Source organism: Rattus rattus, chromosome 17 (assembly GCF_011064425.1).
Source record: "Rattus rattus isolate New Zealand chromosome 17, Rrattus_CSIRO_v1, whole genome shotgun sequence".
Classification (NCBI taxonomy): domain Eukaryota; kingdom Metazoa; phylum Chordata; class Mammalia; order Rodentia; family Muridae; genus Rattus; species Rattus rattus.
In genome coordinates, this window is record NC_046170.1 from 17760686 (window position 1) to 17773501 (window position 12816).

The 12816-nt window shown below is 40.9% G+C and overlaps 2 long non-coding RNA genes across 2 annotated transcripts in view; both read left to right on the forward strand.

The window, feature by feature from the left end:
• LOC116886433 overlaps positions 1-5260 on the forward strand; it is a 42544-nt gene extending 37284 nt beyond the window's left edge. Inside the window, exon 4 of the long non-coding RNA XR_004386105.1 lies at positions 5162-5260. This is a non-coding gene — a long non-coding RNA (uncharacterized LOC116886433). The remainder of the gene's footprint in view (positions 1-5161) is intronic.
• A 3521-nt stretch (positions 5261-8781) lies between these two features.
• On the forward strand, positions 8782-10775 carry LOC116886432. The gene is made up of 3 exons (XR_004386104.1): positions 8782-9060; positions 9674-9744; positions 10041-10775. It is a non-coding gene; the product is annotated as an uncharacterized LOC116886432 (long non-coding RNA).
• The last annotated feature ends 2041 nt before the right edge of the window (positions 10776-12816 follow it).

Genomic DNA, 12816 nt, shown 5'->3' on the forward strand with positions numbered 1-12816 from the left:
CTGAGACAGGTGGAGCGTATATAATGCACTCCACTCTAAGTCTTCGTATAAAGATCTTAACAATTAGCAGACGGAATCTCTGTGGATCTGCTCAGCTGCTCTCCTGGAGAGTTGATGTAGAACGGTCTGTGGTTAATGTGGAAACAGAACTAGAGGGAGGTACAGACGTCTACAGAAACATGAGAAGAGGAGAAAGGTCTCCTCTCAACACTGGTGGGTTTTGTTTTGTTTTGTCTTGTCTTGTTTTTTTTTTTCTGAGAGGCATGTATTTTAAAGGAAGAACTTAGCTCAGGGTACTCACTGAGGTAAATGCCTCATAACTACAAGTGTAAAAAAGAGTAAGATGAGTTTTTTTAATCATTTTTATACATTAGTAATAATGTATATTGTGTTGATATGCTAAACTATAGTAGTTCGGTGGCTACTAAAATGAGGCTCAAGATAAAGGGTAAAATAGCTTATAAAATATTTTATATATGAAAATTTATGTAGAAAAGAATGTGTTAAAAGTTGATTAGTGGTTATCTCTAAAGGTAAGCGTGTAGTTTTAAGATTTTTCATTCATTAAATGCAAAATTGTCTAATTTCCCATCACAAACATATAGGGTTTCTGAGTTAAGGACAATTTAAAACAATGATGATGTCCTTCACAGTAGCCAATTCATTGCTACTCAGATCAACTCTGGTGGTGGCAAGGTGGTGGCAGTGGACCTCCTCAATACCAGCCCAAATGTTCCTGGTTCTCCAAAGAAAGGCACCCATGCACACGTGTGCACACACACACACAGCCTTTATATTTTAACATGCCTTAAACAGCTCAATGGTGGGGCCACTCCCAAACCTCCACACACTCCCCTCTGATATTCCTGAATTATTACTTACTAAAACCTCTAATCCATCTGGCTGCCTCAGACCCAGACCTGCCACCCCCTCAGGCTGAATTTCCCAGCATCTACATGACAGCTATGTTCTCTGTCCCAGTCTCTTAGCTGGCATGGCAGCTCGCCACCTTCCTTTTTTTTAATTGGATATTTTATTTATTTACACTTCAAATGTTATCCCCTTTCCTGGTTTCCCCTCCAGAAACTCCCTTCCACCTGCTTTTATGAGGGTGCTCCCCCACCCACCCACTCACCCAACCACTCTTGTCTCCCTGCCTTGGGATTCCCCTATGCTGGAGCATTGAGCCTTCACAGGACCAAGGGCTTCTCCTCCCATCAATGCCTGATAAAGTCATCCTCTTGTGGATGGAGCCATCGGTGGCTCCCGGTGTTCCCTTTGGTGGATGGTTTAGTCCCTGAGAGCTTTGGGGAAGGAGGTGTCTCTGGTTGGTTGATATTGTTGTTCTTCCTATGGAGGTGCAAACCCCTTAAGCTCCTTTAGTCCTTTCTCTAACTCCTCCATTGGGGTCCCCATGGGTTCAATGGTTGTCTGTGAGCATCCACCTCTGTATTTGTCAGGTGCTGGCAGAGCCTCTCAGGAGACAGCTATATCAGACTCTTGTCAGCAAGTGCTTCCTGGCATCAGCAATAGTGACTGGGTTTGGTGTCTGTCTATGGGGTGGATCCACAGATGAGGCAGTCTGTGGATGGCCTTTCCTTCAGTCTCTGCTCCATGCTTTGTCTCTGTATTTCCTTTAGACAGGATCAATTCTTGGTTAAAAATTTGGAGATGAGTGGGTGGCCCCATTCCCCAACTGAGGGCCTTGCCTAACCTCTGGATATGGTCTCTACAGTTTCTCTCCCCCCCCTTCCTGCTCCATCCACAGTTCCTTGCCAGGGAATCCTAAAATCCTGCCTCTGTCTCCTGCCCAGCCATTGACTGCTGGCAACTTTATTTACCAATCAAACCCAACTTGGGTAGGGACCCTCATGGTCAGACATTCGGATTCTCATGCAATTTTGGAGACCAAATCCACAACGGGTATCAGTTAGGATAATGAACACAGCTATGTCCAAAATCAGAGTAGAAGAAAAGTGGAGTTTGTTCCTCTGTCCCTCAAACACCCCAGCCAGTGAGGTGGTTGTGAGTCTAAAGTACATTTCATCTAAAATAAATGTTTCCTGCTTTAACTTTCCCAACTTTAACTCTGTATGATTTATCGCAACCTTCAAATAAGGTATGGTGGAGATTTCTGGCTTTAGTATCTGCTTGTTTAGTTACAAAATGAACACACTCATGTTTTGACCCCGAGGATGTCAAAAAGAGAAGATAGCAATTTCCTAAAACCTCCATGTGTTTGGGGGAAACAAATTAGGCTTTGTCTTGGTGACATGATGGTGTGGCACTAGGAGGGATTTTGCCATAAACTAGGCAGAAGGGGGTCACCAGTTCTTCCAAGGGAAGAAGATTCATGAAGAACCTTGGAGTAGATGTGTCTTTATTTATTTTTCTTGATTAGATAAATTTTGATGCAGTAAAGAGGAAAAAATGGCTTGGCTAATGAGGTTAGGGGTGGGGAGAAACTAAAATTAAAAAACCAGAAAGATGAGGATGGCGAGCTAAAGTGGAACCACTGACAGCTTCCGATACAGACCTTGTCATTCCGTTTCAAAGTCAACTGTAAGTTTGTAAATTAATCTCAGTAATCCAAGGCCTTGTAGTTCTTCCCTATCTTTTCCTATGATATCCATTGTTTAATCTTCTAGTGGAGCCTAATGCTGATTCAGTTTTCTATTTCTATGCAATATAAGTCCCCCTCCAGAACTACTAATCAGAATTGTGTAAATTGTGATCAAACATCCTTTCCTGGATATACAACAACATCCTAGAAATCACAAGGTAAAATGTAATCCAAGGATGTTCTATTAAAGAATTGTGTTAAAATATGAATAGATTTATGTGATAAGGACCAAAATGGAGGGGTGTGTGTGTGTGTGTGTGTGTGTGTGTGCGCGCGCGCGCGCGTGCGCACGTGCGCACGCCCTTTTTTTTCCAGACCCTTCTTCTTTGGGGGGCTGGTAACATAAGAACTGTATAGATATTCCAAGGATGCATATGCCTTTCAAATCTATTCACTTCTTACTCCATGGCTCAATGAAATGTTTTGCCCTGTTTTGTTACCTTAACTGAGGGGTCTCTTCACTCTATAGGCTTTGACATTAATTGAGATTCAGAAGAATAAAACATTCAAGTCAAGAAGAACCATGAAACATAGATCACCAAGACTCATAGGGCTCACCTGAGACTTAGGGGAGCCAAACACATACTAGAAGATCTGTTTGTTCATACAATGTCTCTGTCCACCCTCTTCCTTGTACATACATCTTTCTCAGAAACCTCTTTGGACAAGAGGGCACTGGCTGAAATTTGTGTGGTAAATCCGGGGATTCTGAGATGACCCTTTGAGGGAAGTGTAGGTAAAAGAATCCAACGGTCCTGCAGGAAATGGCTGCAGAACTAGAGTGACATACAAGTATCTGGAGTGATACATTCTGTGCTTACAGAGGGCCTTTCTTGTTGACTTAAAAAATAAAACAACTCTGGGTAAAGTAGAGCAGCTTATAAAACACCACTGTGGCCTCAAAATGTCATTCGAATTTTTCAGAAATGTGTGTGTAATGTCATAAAGAATCTAAGCTATACTCGGAGACTACCTGACACGTGCATGGCCATGCCCCTTGATAATTCCTCTCAGAACACAACAGCTTTCACCTTGAGTGAGCCAAAAGAATTCCCTGGAAGATTGTTGAGGACCAATTCATGTGGACACTGCCCTCCTTTTCAGGCAGGCGCCATCATCCCTGATTAGTTCTTTCTCATGTGATTCTTGGGGCCCTGGAGGAAAATCACCTGAAGTAACAATTTTGTTATTAAGTTGCTTGCAGAAACACCAGACAGAAAAGATCAAATTGCTAGGTTTTAAGGAAGGCGGTGATGGGGAAAATAATAAATAATGTTCTTTCTCTAAGAAAAAGCAGTTTGCAAGGTACTGGAGATCAAAGACCATAATATATTTTTTTCTCTCCAGTGTACCTACATGAGAACACTAAGTGCTGAATAGGGTGCTTGTGTGTTTCTACTACTCTGTGAGAGAGGGTGAGTGAGGTGGCCACAGCACAAGGGCACAGAAGCCAGGATGAGAAAATGGGGGTACAGAGTTGAAAAGAAAATTACAGCGCTTAGGTTAGAAATCATTGAATAACACTGCGTACCCACTTTGTGTTTCCTCTTTCAGGAGCCATGTTTCATCCTTGTGGTCTCTCTAACATATCCATGAACATAGATCTACCAGTGTGATGTTATACACTGCTCTGTAAAGCTAGATGTTAGTTTATAGTCTTCCTCTACTATGTAATTACACATGACATCGGAGAAAAAAGTTGGTGCTACCTTGGAGTAGAGTAGAAGGAAGGAGGACAGGTGTAAAACAGGGAAGACATTGACCACTGAGTCATGAGAGCACAGACAGAAACTATTCAATACAAGTTTAAGATAGCGCATGGCATCCACAGACTGTAGGCAGCGATATAAACTAGAGTTCATCCTCTTCAGAGCTTCCGAAGCAGTATCCTGAACATGGAATCCAATAACTTAAGTTCAATGTGAATCCTCCAGATGAATCCAATGTATGCTGGCACTTGTGAGCCACCATGGCAGGCAATGGTGGCCATGTAAGGTGGGAAGATGGGATGTGGTGTAATGAGTAAAGAGAGTGGAGAACATGGAGTAGAACCAACATACATGCCAACCCTTCTACTGCTCTTCAGTCCCTTATTAGGTGCACCCTTCACATCCGTCTCTCCTGCCTCACTCCCTACATGTCTGTGAGCTCTGACCTGTTATAGTGCACTTCATATTGACATATTTTCATGTTTGTTCTTTTAAATTTGCAAACCATCTCCCATGGTGGGCTTTCCTTAAAATTGGAAATTTACTTTTCAAATTTGTGGCAAATGCAATAAATTGTTCATCATCCTAGATTTGGCTTCTACAGAGCACAGTTATTTCTAGAACCTAAGTCTACTCTGCTCCCACAGTATATGACCAATGAACAGTCATTGGCTTTGACTTTGCCATCTATTAACACGGTTAATGCTCGTATCCTTGTTTTAGCAATGGCATATTTATTACAACAAAATAATAATTATTTTCCATAGAAAGTGTGCTTCTGGATATGTGTTCTCCAGATGGTTTTTAATCTGTTGTGCTTAATTTTCAGTGGTCAGTCACAACACTTGAAGAAAGTTGCATGTTTGGACTGGGTGCATCGAGGCAATGCTGTGACTTCCAAGGAGAGTTCTGAGGCTCCATGAATCTCCTCCTGATATACTCTCAAGCTCAGGAGTGCTCAGGGTAGAGTAGTCATTTCGTTCTTAATGTACAGTGCCTGTCTCTGTAGCTCTGTGTCTTGAAGTGACATTCTATTAAAGGTATTCCTGACATAAACAGGATTACATGGTAATAGGAGAATTAAATAAGAGTTATGCTTAGCTGTTAACCTTGAGCCTAACAGTGTTGAAGAGAAAGCACGGCCAACGTTTTTCTTTCCATTTCTTTTTACATCGTGATCTACTCAAGTAACAATTTCAGCAACTGAAATCTATAAACCAGTGCCCATGTTTTCTATCGCTTTTGTTTATTTTCATCTGCTTAAACTTTCTCAGTGGTGAAAATATGGTCATAGAATCGAATGAGTGCTCCATGCTAGCTTCGACTGTAGTGTTTTCTTAATTACAAGCAGCAGCTAGCAAAGGGTCCTGCCTCTGTGGCTCAGGGATAAGAGCCTGGAGGCTTTCGTGAGACAGCGCCATAAAACAAACTGAAAGAAGAAATCCTCTCCTCCGCGACAGATTCCAAAGTCCTCAGCCACCCCAGCTTTCCTGACACTTAACAAGCTCTAATGCAAAGAATGCTCTTTGGTTAGACTTGAATGCAGTGCAAGCCTCATGTATTTGATTTTTGACTGACATGAGAAGGTCATGGTGTAACAGAAAGTACCCAGGCTCACACATCCATTCAATAATCGGTGTGGACAATGTAAGCAGTTGAGTTCTGCAGTGGTGACAGGGTGAAAATATTGCAGTTCTCATTCAAAGGAGGTAGACAGTCTCTAATATACAGAATAGCTTTTAGATGAGTTGGGGTGGGGAAAGAAGGAGCTGGAGAATATTTTGTTCAGTGTAGAGGCAGCAATCGATAGAGCTGTTACAAGTAAATATTGAAAGAGAAATGGGTGAGAGAAGGGACAGGGGTCAGGTTGGCTTAAAGTCAGTAGTCTGCTAGGCAACAGCAAAATGTAACAAAAGCATTTAGTTATCTATTTTGGAAGATTACTGGTGCACACAGAAGTAGGAAAGTTTACAATTCTGATCCTACCTGGAACCAGGAAGCACTAAAACGAACGTAATTTCTCCAAGGAAATTATTGACATAATAGCACTGTGCTTGTTTTCAGCCTGAGGCTAGAAGGGTATGAGTGGAAATCCTACAGAAAAACTACACTACTGCAAGAGGAAATCTGAATGTGAGCAAAGGACAGGGTTGGAAAAGAAGTCACCTACTTCTACCAGTTCTACCAGAACTGTGAAATCTAACTTAACTCACAGCAGCCTTGCTAGTCAACAATACCATAATGCTTTGCACAACGTTAAAACAGACAGGCCCAGGCAGTTAAGTATTTAGCCAGTGTACGGTGACTAAGAGCCCATCTACTTCCCTGTCTCTCCGGATGCTATCTGTCTAGTCATGTCTATGGCTTCCTACAGCATCTCAGAGGCAAAGGCTCTTTGGTGGCAAATGTTACAGCAGCCTGTCTGCTCAAAAGTGTATCCCCAGAACCTGCCAGAGCAGTACACCTATGGGGAATTGTTCAGTAAAAATGCAAATTTGGACAGTATCTTCAGTCACACCTTAAACATACATGTACACTTTACAAATGTGCTATGATGTGACCGCCTGGCTTGATATAAGATCTGGTATGTCCTCGAAGCATTCTTTTCTTTAGAATTATTTTATTTTACCAACTACTGAATATATGAGTGAACGTGTGGGTGTGAGTTTGTGCACTTGAGTGCAGTTAGTCACAGGGGCCGGAAGAGGGTTTTGGAACCCCAGAGCTATAATCAGAAGCAGTTGTAAGCTGCAGGCTGGAAACTAAAGTCAGTCATCTGGCAAGAGCAGCGCATGCCTTTAACCCCTGAAACACCTCTTCAGCCCTCCTAGAGGCATCCTTAAATGCCCCTGAGTCATGAAAAATGCCCAGAATCTGTTGAGGATATGATCCTATTTCCGAAAATGTCTTTATGGAATTCTACACATTGCTACGCACAGTTACATTGCTATCTTAGATGAGGAGACCCCTGAATCCTACACATGGTCAACTAGCCATGTATTCCCTCCATGTTAACATATTTCCTGATAAACAATGAAGGCAACAGAGGACTCAAAACCAGCTCAAAAAAAAAAAGAAGAGTTTACTACACAAAAAAATGCTTTAAAATGGCAATCTGAGTAACTGCTTAAAATTTAGGAAAGTATGTGTGAGGGGCACAGGGGACGTCTTAGTACTAGGATTGTTTTCATATAATGATTGATGGTACACAGCCATGAGGAGTACAGATGGGCCTTTAGTTGGTTTTATCACTGTTTCTGAATTCTTGACAATGGGGCTCCCTAAATCCTGTACCTGAAGCTTCTGTCATTGGTCCTTTTTATTACTGCTTGCAAATATTAATTCAATGGGCACATTTGATATCTTTCTTTTTTAGAAGTAAACTTGACTATGGTCCAAAGTGAATCTCTCCAGGGGCCAAAGAACCCTCCAGAACATCAATTTCTTTTAATAAGAAGTCTGATTTCCAATCCAATGCTTCAAAGGGTTCTGATAGCGCCATCAGGAAGATGTGGAACTTTTCTGGATCTGCAGTTAGCAGCCTTTTCTAGCATGTAGTGCTCCATTTGGCAAACACACTCTCTAACCCAAGCAAAGAATCTCTTCGGTTAAAGAGCTATTCAGCTGGAGAGCAGGTAAGCAGTATCATTGCAGCCATTTAGATGGATGTCCTGCGGGAGAGTGTGTTGCCAGCCTACACTTCACAGGGAGAACACTGAAGAAGCAGGCTAAGGGACCCCCATAGAGAGGGACCGTTAAGTATACTGCCTTTTGCTTGCTGTTCCGAACTGAATGCTTTGTAAAAGTACTGCTTCTCTGTGGTTTTCACACCTTAACAACCCCAGGGACACCAAAGGCTAATGTCCTTGTGAAACAAAGAAAGAATTCCATCTCTTCAGGTGGAATGTTTGAAGCCATGCAGCTGCCTTTATTTATCCATAAATATAGTTCAAACATCTTGCTTGTCAAAAGGAGATACTTTTTCTTTTGCTATAAAAAGGTAATTAATTCAGGTTGGATAAACTTACTAGTACATTTGCCTTGTGGGAAGAGTCTTTGGGGAGAAGAAAGCAGAAGAGAATTACAAAAAGAAATAGTATCAAAATCTGAACCAAAAATATGAACTTAAGTGTAATATTGAACTCTTGAATAAGACACAATTTTCCACCCCAAGTATTACACTCATGTTTATTTAAAAAGAAATACAAGTGGCAGTAGCTCATAAATATACACGCAGCTGACTTTGGACAAAATTTTCAGGTCGTTTCTTGTTGGATTTTTTTTTTTTCATTTTACACATCACTGACAAAAGTCAAATATTTCCAAGACTGTTCTCATTGAATCAGTGCCCAAGAGAGACAAACACTCTCACAAAATAAAATAATACAGATGAAAGTGCTTTGTGAAATATAAAGACACACACCTGTATAAAAGAACTATTACTATTATCATCACCATCCTGGTGCATCCTGAGAAGAGGGCTTACAGACACATTGGTAGCTTTGACCTTGTTAATTCGTCTTAGGAAATGGAGCTTGGCTGAAGACCAATTATCATCGAGTTCTTTAGGAGAGATAATATCTGCCACCCAGAACCATCCACTCTCTGACATTGTTATTTCCCTTCTAGGCTCTTTACTGTCATGAACTGAGAAATGATTTTTCCTTCCTCTGCCCCTGCCTCTTAAGCTTCCACGTCCACTGAGCCTTGGGATATCTGTCCCCAGTGGTATGTATGGCTAATTTTACTTCAAATGTTCTCTCTCTCTCTCTCTCTCTCTCTCTCTCTCTCTCCCCAGTTATATCCCACCTCCTTCATTTCTCATTCCAACTCTTCCCGGTTACCACTCCACTTCATGGGCATTGCTCTGCTTGGTTTTTCCTGATGAGAATAAGCAGTTATCTCTTATCTTAAACAGTTTTCAGTGATGTAGGATTTAGAAAATCCTCCATTCAAACAGCCTTTTGTTTTAGGGTTTTACTGCTGTGAGCAGACACCATGACCAAGGCAAGTCTTATAAAGAACAACATTTAATTGTGACTGGCTTACAGGTTCAGAGGTTCAGTCCACTATCATCAATTCAGGAACATGGCAGCATCCAGGCAGGCATGGTGCAGGGAATGCTGAGAGTTCTACAGCTTCATCTGAAGGTTGCTAGCACAATGCTGACTTCCAGGCAGCTAAGACGAGGGTCTTAAAGCCCACACTCATAGTGACACACCTACTCCAACAGCGCCACACCTGAATATAGTGCCATTCCCTGGACTAAGCATATACAAACCATCACATCTTCTTTGTCCAAAGATTTTTTTTCTCGCACAGACCTTTCCTGTCCCTTTAGAGCCTGATGCTTCATTGTACGCATGCCCCTGACTCTTTCAAGTCCCACATGTTGGATACAGGGATGTCACAGTGAGTAATTACTTGCTCAAACTGTTGTCCATTCAGTGTTCCAAGAAATTATCTAACGGTAGAGATGACGCTCCCACTCAGTGATAAATTTTATGAGCCTGATATTTATCTATAAGTAGACTTTGACTTAAAGTCTTTTGTTCAAGGTACCTTTTTTTTATGTTACAATGAGTCTTCTTTCTATAGGATAGACAGGAAGTCATTACTGTAGTTCAAGCAGGCAGTTACTCTTTCATTAACACACTTTCTTTTCCATCTTCCCTCTCCTGGTTATCCTGGATTCTCTTTTGCTCTAGGAACACTGACTAGAGTGTTGTGGGCCAGTTCTCACTCCCCCTCTAGCTCATCTCCTATCCACTGACAGCTCAGCTCACCTGTCACTTTCTTCAAGAAGTGCTCTTTGAACGAACACCTTGAATCAACATGACTCTCCTTGATCCCCTTCAAGATTAGAATTAATGGACACAAAATAAGACCTCGGAAAAAGAGCTGGGTAATAAAAAGCTTCTACAGGATTGTGAGCTCAGGAAGGCTGACACTATGGCCTTCCTATAGCATTTGTTAAAATGTTCAAACAGAGTAGATTCCCAATAACTAAGGTACCAGTATAACCAACCTGGTGAACGTTTAGTGAGAGAAAAAAGTGATCATGAAAATGAAGGTAAGTGACTTGGATATGGATGCTGCCTTCTGTGACAATAGTCCAAAAAGTCTGACACCATTTCCAAAGGCTAAACATAGCAGCTTTCAAATCTGCTTCTACGTTACAATGGTCTTTAATTGGTTTCTTTAATCACTATTTCAAAATTTAGGGTTGAAGGAATAAATTATAGGATACAAGCCTGTCTCTGTTTCATTAATTTTCTTCTTCGTTGTGTTAGGTACACAATTAAGACCAAGGGACTCTTCAGACAGCTAAATATTTTTCATAACACATCCTTATTGAGAGCACAATTCAGTCACTAGACATGTTCAGAAATACTAAACCAAATCTCCTTGGAAATCGGAGTACCTCTGGGCAAAATATTTAGCCATTGTATGCATATGTTAAACATAAGTTAAGCATAAGTCTCTGAATGCAGGTGGCCTATGTTGAGTTACATGCTCACCCAAGAGAAGGAACGGGAATACACTCTCTGGGATTTCTTGTTGCTTGGGGGCGTGAGGGAACAATCACATTACTTGATTTTTATATTGGGTATGTCTGTTTGATTTTATAAGTTATTGAATTTGTCATCTATAAACTACAACATCAAAGCATATAATTCCCCCTTTACAACTACAGTAACAACAGCAGAAGAAGGAAAATCTATTGATTTGCTCATCTCAGATAAAGAATGAGATTCTATGAAACTAGACTTGTAATTGGGTTATAAAATTCTCTTGGCTCACAAATTACTTATTAGTTACGCTTGTATTTCTATGTCACACCTTGGAGTCCTTGTACTTTATTACCAGAGAGAGCAAGCCGATAATATCCTCTCATACATCTATTGTTCCTTTGCTTGAAATAAAGAAAATTCAAGAATGTATCCATCAACAGTACGTTGGATTATCAGTCTAATTTTTATTTGGCTGACCTTATCCATTTGCCATTAGATATATGATTTTGTGCTTCTTTCATTATAGGAATATATGATATATTTTCAGCAATTAGGTGAGACATAAACACGGTATTCCCCAAGGATTTAACTCTGGGTTGGCCAATGGAGGGGTGTGGAAAGTCTGGATTTTGAAATAGACGTAAAGGTTTGATTTTAAGAGCAGAAAGATGAAGTTAAATTCAGTGATGGTGCATGATCACTTTCTCTCTTACGGTAACTAAAATGTGACTGTGTATGACTATTTCATACCCACGTTATTTCGAGTTAAAGAGTTTTAACAACTATACACTCGAGTTTTCTAAAATCGGCTGTGGCATGTGACATTTCCGAGGCAGTAACTGCGAGTACTGGAACATTCCAAACTTTAAAACGAACCTCTGTTTGTTTATACAACACGAGTGGATTATTAGTCACTATCAAATACCATCGGGGATATGACTAGCATTTTGATCTCCCTTTCCTCAGATAAACAAACACTGGATGGGACCAACTTTTCTTTAGCAATTAGACTGGAAAATTAAAGTTAAAAATGGTACACTTTCACTATTTTCTAGCAATGGGAATGCTAGAAAGCTTACTAATTTTAGACAGAAGAGTGAAGAACCTTAGTAAGGATTATTAATAGTTATTTTAAGTTGCATTTAGTTATTGAATACATGTGAGTATACATGCGTATTGTGTGTCCTGGTCTACCACTCCCCTCCACATCCTCTTACGACAGTGTAAGCCATTGAACCAGCATCCAAGCCTGTGGACAGCAAGCCACAAAGATCCTTCTGTTCCTCCACAAAGTGCAGGGTAGACATAGCCATGGCTGACTTTCTAAGGATGCTAGGGATGCAAATGTGGGCCCTCATATTTGTGAAGCAAATATTCTCACCCCAGAGCCATTTCTCTAGCACCTATGAGCAACTGTGTATTTGTCAAACCAAATGAAGTTGAACAAATCAGACCTTTTAAAAACTCAAGAAGTGTGTGTGGTATTAAAATTTGTGAGAATAAAATAAAACTGTGAAACGCCAGTGTAAACATCAGTTTTCTGTGTATTTTTGCACTTTCTTTGAAGAACTATCACCCTCAAACAAACAAAAAGATGCCCTTCATTTGTTGCAATCTGTGAAGTAGGGAGTGGGAAGATGGCTCAGTTGAGAATGTGCTCACCACACTTTCATGAGGACTTGAATCCAGATCATCAGCTCACATATAAAATGCCAGAGATGGGGCAAGTGCCTGGAATCCCACTTGTATGAAAGTAGAAACGGAAGGATCCCCAGCAGTCACTGGCCAGTTACTAGGTTCCAGGTTAAGGAAAAGCAAGGTCTTTAAAAAAAAAATCAGCAAGGCACTCAAGATCAACCTTTCGCCTTGACAGACCTGTATATGCATGCACTGCAACACACACATGCACAAACACACACACACACTCACATACACACACACAAACACACACACACACACACATACACAC